The sequence below is a fragment of the Pteropus medius genome, unplaced genomic scaffold (assembly GCF_902729225.1).
Source record: "Pteropus medius unplaced genomic scaffold, Ma_sr-lr_union100, whole genome shotgun sequence".
In the NCBI taxonomy this organism is placed as follows: Eukaryota; Metazoa; Chordata; class Mammalia; order Chiroptera; family Pteropodidae; genus Pteropus; species Pteropus medius.
In genome coordinates this window covers 2,985,246-2,994,018 of record NW_024352783.1, presented here as the reverse complement: position 1 = coordinate 2,994,018, position 8,773 = coordinate 2,985,246, and positions in this window count along the sequence as shown.

The window sequence follows — 8,773 nt, the reverse complement described above, 5'->3', positions numbered from 1 at the left end:
TGACAGCAGTTACTGGAGGACTTTGAAGGAAGATGAGGATTCTGACATTTGGAAAGCAAGGAGGATCCTTTGATAACTGTAGGGACTGGAGGATTATAGGACTAGGCTTTGCTTGAGGAAGAATAACTTGGTATCAAGTGCAGAACGGATTGGAGAGAAGCGGCACAGAGACAGGGAGACTGTTCAGAAAGTTCAGGTGGCAGGTGATAAGAGACTGAACTAAAATGATGACCATGGAAAGGAGAGAAGGATGAGAGAGCATGAGTTGAGAACAGACAAGACCAGTGGAAGCCCCGTCCTGGTCTCCTACAGGGGAATGATGGTGTCAAAGGCTTCAGAAAGCAATGCCATCCCTGGAATGAGGGTGGTCAGGAGAAGGCACAGGTTTGGTTAAAATGATGTGTTTTCCTTTGCACATGCAGAATTTGAGATGCAAATGGTATTGTTACCGGAGAGTGGGGATTCTCTCTCGGTGCATTGTCCAAGTTCTTGATGTCTCGAACAAAAAATTGAACAAGACACCGAAATACAGCAGAAAAGAAAAGCTTTATTAGAAGGGAAAGTACACTTCTAGATGTGGAAGCGAGCCCGAGCAAGAGAAGCGTGGCTCAAAAAGTCTGATAATAAAGCCTTTAGGGTTTTTTTCTCTATTTGCTGTGAGTGGTTACTTTTCTTAGAGGGGTGGGCTTCTTTGATTGACAATTAAGATTGACAGGACTCAGTGACTCATCATTTGCTTTCTGCGCATGTCCGTTCCCAGAATTCAGTCTGTTATAATGATATTAATGAACTACTGGGCATATGCATCATATTATAATGATGGTATAATGAGACTCAGGTGAGTTGAAGTCCTTTGAGTCTTCATTGCGCAGGTGCGAGTGACTGGCTTAAACTGGTACCTAATTCTCTGCCTACTTATTTCTTTGTATGAGTTACTTTTAGCCTAAAAATACCTTCTGGTTTGCTTAATTGTGGGTGGATTAGAGTGGACTACTTCTAGGATAGGATGACTTCAGTGTTTTTGCATGCAGACCTGAAACCCCCTAATTTTCCTGCCTAACTCTTTTCTAAGAGCCATGAAGCCCCTTTTTATTAGTATGGATGTTAAGAGATGCGAGGTCTCTTCTGTATCTGCTTCCTGCTGAGGGTCATAGGCCCTGCCTATTGGGATTTCATGGAGCTCTTTCTTCCTCTGCCTTAGTCAAGACGGGATCTTGGATTTTCTGCTGAAGTGCCGCCTCAGTCCCTAGACAAGGAAAAGATACAAACTCGTTATTTAAATCACATCTATTAATTTCTATTATTGATTTGCCTATTAAGCGAGTAAAGGGAAACAGGCTTGGTTAATATATTTCTTAAAGAGTAAAGAAAAGACCTTTGGCCTAAAGTCCCCTCCCCTCTCAGACTCTAAGGGCTCTGTCTGGCCTAACATTATTTCTGTTAGCAATGGGCTGATGAACCTTATCAATAGCCAGAGGATTTGAGTCACCAGTTTCAGGGCAATATCGGGATTTGAGGGAGAGGGTCTTTTTCTAAAAGAAAGGAGGGAAGAAAACTTAACTAGGTTTACTAAAAAGATTAAGAACTCTGCAAGAGATGTCTGGTTTCATTTCCTGCTAAAAGATGAAGAATTTTACAAGCGATGTCCAGTATCAGTATTTATGAGCAGAACTAACCAATTGGCATTGAATGTGCAGATTTTAAACTCAGAAGGGAGATCAGGCATGGAGATGAAGGTAGGGGCTGTAGATATGAGTGTGGATGAGATTGCACAGGGTGAGAAGGTAGAGAGAAAATGGAAGAAAACACAGTGTGGGAAAATGGGGAATGGAAGAAAGGAAGAAAGGTAGAGAAAGGAACCCTGAAATTCTCTGAAAGAAGCACCGTACATTATCCCACCCACAACGATGTGAAGAAAATATTATTATTATTATTAGTTATTATTATTATTCTCCTTTTACAGATAAGCATAGTCAGGAGCATAGAGGTTAAGTAGCTTGTCCAACATAATGGAACTAGGGAGTGATGAAGCCAGATTGTGAAACTCGATGTATTGGCTCCTATTGTTCATACCCTTTCCACCAGACTTGGGGTTGGCAAGCTATGGCCCATGGGCCAAAGTTGTTTCTGTTTATATAAGTAGTTTTATTGGAACATGGCCAAGATTATTTATTCATGTATGGCTGCTTTATGCTATAATGACAAAGTTGAGTAACTGCAATGGAGACCATTGGGGCTGCTGTGCCTAAAATACTTACTATTTGGCCTTTTACAGAAATAGTTTGCTGACCGCTGGCCTAGCCATGGTTACTTTTCATAGAAGCCGAAATCAGAATCCTAAGCCATATTTGCTTTTGGGAAATGGGAGAAGGAAGGCAGATTGGGGAGCCCAAAGAGACGTCCTCAGGAATAACAAGGGAGGTACATCAGGCAGGTGGCAAGGAGGATGAAGGAAGACAGGATATCAAGAGTGGGGGGAACTGACCATCAAATACCTCAGAGCTGTCAAGAAGGTTATGGCCTGAGGAAAGTTTATTGGACTTGGCGATAAGCCTTTATCATAAATGGTGGGGACAAAAATGAGACTAGTACTACTTACAGAGTGGCTGCTAAGATGTATGAGGAATGCAGATTAGTCTTCAAAATACTTGATGATGAAATGACCGATGTAAGGCTCTGATGGTTTTTTTAGAGGAAGGAATACAGAAAATTGAACAGGATGGTAAATGGAAGAGAGGAGTCAATAGAAAGGAAAAGAAGATATTGAAGTTAGGAACAAAAACAGATGGATGTCTGGCTAAGTTCAAGGTGGAGGTGGGAGTGGACTCCAAAGTCCAGGGAGAGATTAACTTTGCCTGCAAGGAAGGCTGGAGAGAGGGAAGTAAGATTTGATGAGCCCCTCAGTATTTATTTGGCAAAATATTTATTTTATGATCTTATTTGATGTTCACAACTCATGAGTTAAAGATTCGAATTTCCATTTTACAGGTGGGAAACTGAGTCTCAAAGTGATTTCACAATTAACTCACAGAAATGATGCGGTTGAAGGGCAGCTCCAGAATTTAAACCTAAGTCAATCCAACTCCAAGAACCATGCTTGTTTCACCACACACAGGCTTGAAACGATGAATTCAAGTCTTGGGCTGATTCATTTCATCTTCATTTATTCAACACAGGTCCCTTCTCATGGAGAAGCGGCAAAGCAAAAAGATACCTGTCTTTGCAGCCCATTGTTTAACAATGTCCAGGAGGAACCAGGGGCTGTGAGGTGAAGGCTTTCAAAGCAGCCACAGGGATAACCATGAATGGCCCTGGATGCCAGGCTTCTGCAAGATTTCAGGCTTCATCAAAGTTCAGCACCCACCCCTGCACCAGGCCTCTGTTGGAACTGCTGGCACCCCCGTTGTTTTAGGAAGGCCTGGGAAGCCCTAAAGTTATGCACTGGAGATTTTATGGCAGCAACCCTGCTGCGGGCTTAGACAGCCAAAAAGAAGTCCTGTCTCCTGCTGCTCCTCTATCAAAATCCTTTTAAAATCTAACAACTGGAACCAAGCACAAAAGTCCACACGGGATTTTCCTGCAAGCACATATCACACAGTACTGTTCCTATGACCCCTCTTCAGCTTTTGAACAGACTATAAGAGCCCCTGGAGGGCTCCACCTTATCCATCTCTGGTATCATCCAGTTGGCACACAGTAGCAGATTTCAATATGCTGCCTGCAAAAACAGATGCATCGCCAATGCTGTGTGGGAGAGGCCAACCCTCCTCGGTGCTGGACACTGAGTACTATTAACACAGCCCCACCCATTTGCACAGCCAGCCTCCCCGGTGGCTCACATTAAGCTATTAGTCAACTGAAACCATCTGGACGTTTTTCTGACAAGCGAGGCCTCTTCTATGCTGTCCCTGTGTCATTCAGGTCTCTCTTTTTATTTTAATTTAATTGAATCTTGTCAAATATGGCCTAATTACAGCAATTATGAGGGTCAACCTTCAGAGGCTAATCAGATGGGCTCGTGCTTATGTTTAATACCTGTGCTTGACCTGCTCCACTAATTTATATCTCCTCTGGCCTAATTTTGTACTTTTTACTCTAAAAGTGTATGTGTTTCATATAAGCTGTCTCCTATCTTTTATGGTATGAGGTAGTTACCTAAATAAAGAATTCGTTTTGGCATTTTGTTAAAAAATGATAGAACACATTTCTGTGTCTACATGGTCTCAGAACAGTTTTCAAACTCCCAGTTTTATTATCCTCTTTCCAATAGTTAAGCCCGCTTCTATGCAAATCTTGGAATTCTACATTCGGTACAGTACTTACTGGAAGGAATGCATAGAAGCCGACATGATGCAGACAGTATATGGTTATCCTGATGCTATGGAATCTTTTGGAAGTTCTGTGCTCAGCCACTAGCCCGGCTTCTCAGAATTCGGCTGGACTCGAAAACCTGAAAATATATCATAAAAATGAAGAAGAAAGATTGCCTCCTACTCAGAACTTTCCTTGACCATCATCATTTATAATCCTATTGATTTTCCCCTTTAAAAATTTCTTTGTGTTCCTGACCTCACTACATACAGTGAGAAAGCATTTCCTTTTACTAGAAGTTCTAATGTTAGCACAGAAAGAAAAGTCACATATAATCAAAATCACTCTGAACATTTCCTTAGGAAGACATTGTGTTGAAGGCCACATAACTTCTTTTCATGAGACCAACACAGTTGGTTTTTTTGTTCTAGAAATGGAACAGATTTCTGTTTCTTTGGCTGAGAACCAAGTGCAATAGCTGGCTTTTATTTCAAAGCAGCAGCATTGTTCAAAATATGCAAATCTTGAAAAACTAGGATCGCACTCAGCCTATAGCATATGTTCCCATCTGAGAGAGCTGAGGAACTGAGATTAGCTGAGCAGCAGCCGCAGATTCCAACCTCCCACATCACACTCACTCCAGGAAATTTCTCATTACCTACATCTTCCTCTCTCTCTTTCACCTGAATGTTAGCGTGAAATTTAAATGTATGTACGATAGTTCTCTATATAGTACACTTGTTCAACTCCTGTTTGTCTCCTGAATTACAGAGCATGCTTCTGCAGGATGGGCATCTGCCCTCTGCTTTGAAGAATGAGTATAGAGTAACTCTGTGATAATAGAAGTGAGCAGTGAACTGAACGCAATTCCAGCTGATCACTTATTGGTCCTTGCTTTAGAACCCTGTAAGAAAAGATAGGTCCACATAGGAGGGCTTCCTGGAATTTATCCTCAACCTTCTGGGAACCCCCGTTAAGGGCTAAAACTGAGAAGGCACACCTAGGCAATGCATGTAGAAATTGGAGAAAATCCCTCTGGGGCAAGGCTTAGTCTGCAACTGAGCAGCTGCAGGAACAATGCTCAAGTACCCCTCATGGCACAGAATTAGAGGCCACAAGCAAGGAACTCAATCTCAGAGATCAAGAGAGCAGCACTACTCAAACTGTAAGCAGCTTGCCTGAGGATCTTGTTAAATGATGATTCTGATTCAGTAGGTCTGAGGAAGGGCCTGAGCTCTGCGTTTCTAACAAGCTCCCAGGCAACATCACTGTTCCTAGTCCCCATGACATTTAGAAGAACAAGGGTCTTGAGCAACCCCATTATTTTAGAGATGGAGAAGCTGAAGCCTGCAGGGTGAAGTGACCTTCCTAAGTTCAAGCAGCTGAAAAGCAGCAGATCCAGAACTGGGGCCCAGGTCTCCAGGCCTCCAGGATGTCAGTCAAGTCCTCGTTCTTCTCCATAAACTGATGACTGGCTTCTCCAGAGCTCTGCTGAGCTTCCGACAGAGCAAGCAAACAAGCAGGGCAGCAGCCAAGGGAGGTGAGGCACGCTCATGCAGCAGGTGAGTCATAAACCATCGTGCCTCAGGCCTCAACTTGGCTGTGCTTCTGACCGGGCTTTTATGCTGCTCTATGTCACTGCAGATGCCAGAGCCATGAGTGCATGAGTGCCCATCACACAAGGCACGGCAGGACGGAAAGGAGGAGGAAACAGGAAGAATGCATTTCTACTGGGCAGGGCCACAGGGTGCCAGGCTAGGGATGATCTGGGCTCATCTTCCCAGAAAGTTGTTCCAAGAGGCTGGGCCCAGGGAGCCTCCTACTGCTCTTCAGGACCATCTCTGTGGCCCCTCCTCCTATCTGCTCCATTGGAGGGCAGTTGAGCTTTTTCCGTGACCTGAATTCAGTTGACTCTGCAACTTACAGGCTGAATAACCTTCTAGATGATCCTTGCCTATTAAGGGATAGTAATAATGACATCACAGTCACAGGATCAAATGTGATTCAGCATTGGCCTTCGGAGAACCCCACGACCTCCTGAGTGTGCAAATTCCTTAGAAAGTTTGGTTTTTCCCTTGTAGAATTCAAAACATACAGCTGTATAATTTAGATTATCTCTTCACACTCCTAATGATTCTAGGGCTATAGGATCTATATTATTTAAAAGCTATTTAAAGTTAAGTCTGCCACTAATAATCAAGTCCACACTTCACATAACTGTGTCCCGACAGTTTGCTACAGAGAGGACCAATAGGAACCCACAAACCCAGAAGAAGATGGACATACTAAGAGAAAGGATGAATCATCTTCCTCCAGCTCGGTAGCCTGCCCAGTCAGTGGCCTTGAAGCCCCTAGGATTCAACTCATTTCTCAGTGAAATTACAGTGTGTTGGAGAAAGGGGAGCTTGTCCTGACTGGATCACAAGCTGAGTCCACCACTGTTGAGGCTGTCTCAAAATTTATTTGCATGAGGCATCAAAGAACCTTCTGGGTAAAAACCAACCCTAAGTATAAAGGGAGTCAGCCAGACAAGCTTGGCCTGTTAACAGCAACTTAATGCAGATATGCTCAGCTTTCTTTATCTTTCAATACTCTCTATTTGTTTTCAGGACAGAAGGACTATGGGAAGAATTAGGCAACTTTTGAGGGAAAAGCCTGCTTGTAATATTGGGGTCCAATTGGAAGCATCGGAGTTAATTCCTGGTAGAAGTCACTCCTTGTCAGAGGTATTTATATGAAAGGCCCAGCAAGTGCATCTAGCAAGCCCTCCAGGGGATTCTGATACACTCACACTCAAGTCTTAGAAACTCTGCAGGAAAGAATCTTTGAAGCTGAACTTCTGTGTGGAGGTTGCCCTCTGGGTGACCCCATCTCCCCCACTATCTCCTAGGACACAGGAAAGCAAAGCTTGTCCATTGTCACGTGGAGTCTTGGCTGGGCTGCACTAGCCCCAGGTGGTTCTGTCAACTGTGAGGAACCTTGAGTCCTGGCCAGCCCATACTGTCCCGAATGGCCTGCAACTAGTGTTCCTTGCTGGCCTGGGAGATGGACTGGTTTTTCATCCTGTCTCACCTGCATTTTGCTTTTCAAGAAAATCAAGTTTCCCATTGTTTAGGAAGAAAGGCAGGACTAGAAGATTGCTGGAGCTGGTGTACAAAAAAGGAAGGAGGAGGCGCAAGGGGTGGAAGGCACTGAGGGAGTGAGATGGGAAGGGGCTGGGGTGGGGGAGATGGTGAGGGTGATAGAAAAGCCACATAAGAGAGAAACTGAGATGGGAGCAAATGGGGGAAAAGTGTCAAAGTGTGGGCCCTGGACCAGCAGCAGCAGCATCACCTGGGACTGTGTTAGACATGCAAATTCTTGGTCTCACCCCAGATCCTCTGAACCAGAAACTCGGAGTTGGGCCCATTGGTCTGCTTTATAAAAAGCCCTCTGAGTGATTCTGGTATACACTATAGTTTGATAAATACTGTCCCTTAATTCTGGGTTTTTCCAGTGTTTTTGAATTTCTGCTTTGGGCACAGTGACTTGGAAGAGAGAGATTGGATCTCCCTAATGTGACTTTCACCCAGACCATCTCTTGCTCTTGACCTAATGACTTCCTGAATCTGCAGAGACGAGAAGAAATGGTTATAATATATCCTTCTTCTTCTATCATTCTTGCTGTACCATTGGTACCACCAGCCTCTGGCAGCTCTAGACTGTGTAACCTTTTGCTGGAAGAGTTTTGGGGCTGGAAAGAAACCTAAGGAGCCTCTGACCTGTGTAACTCCCCAACTAGTTCAACATCAAGATGATCTTTTATTACTGTTCTTCTAAATCTCCCTTGTCTTGAAATATGTTGTCTGCCGAAGAGATATCATTAAAAAATAATTCATTTCCCCAATGATTTATTAATCAAACACATCCATAACTGGGTATGCAAAAATCAGAAAACAGATGTATTATGATTTCCATTAGAGTTTTTGAAACATTTAAAATAATCCATTACAACCACCATAAATCCCTAGGGATCTGGGGAGGAACAAATGGAGCAAGAGATTCCAGACCTCAGCTGCCTGTGTGAACAAAGGTAGTACAAGAAAACAGTAGCACAATAAACAAAGTGCTTGCAGGCTCTTTCCACTCTCCCCTCACCTTCAGCTCACTCAGGACTTTGCCCTTTCCATGAACTCCACCCTCTCTGTTCTTGGCAATTCCCAAAGGGCATCTCATAGACTCATAAACTAAACCAGGTGAGGTTTGAGGGCTGGCAGCTGCTGCTTCTGCTCCTTTGAGCTCCTGCTTTCCCAGAGTGAGAGTTTCCACCAGATCCCACCTCCACCTCTTGCAAACAGGAGTCGGTCTTCAGTCTTTACCACTAAAGACTAGAGTCCCCACAAGACACTCTGTGACAGAGTATAGGAGTGAGCCCCTCTTCCTCTGGGTCAGATCAATCTCAAAGCCACAGTTCTCGGGGCCA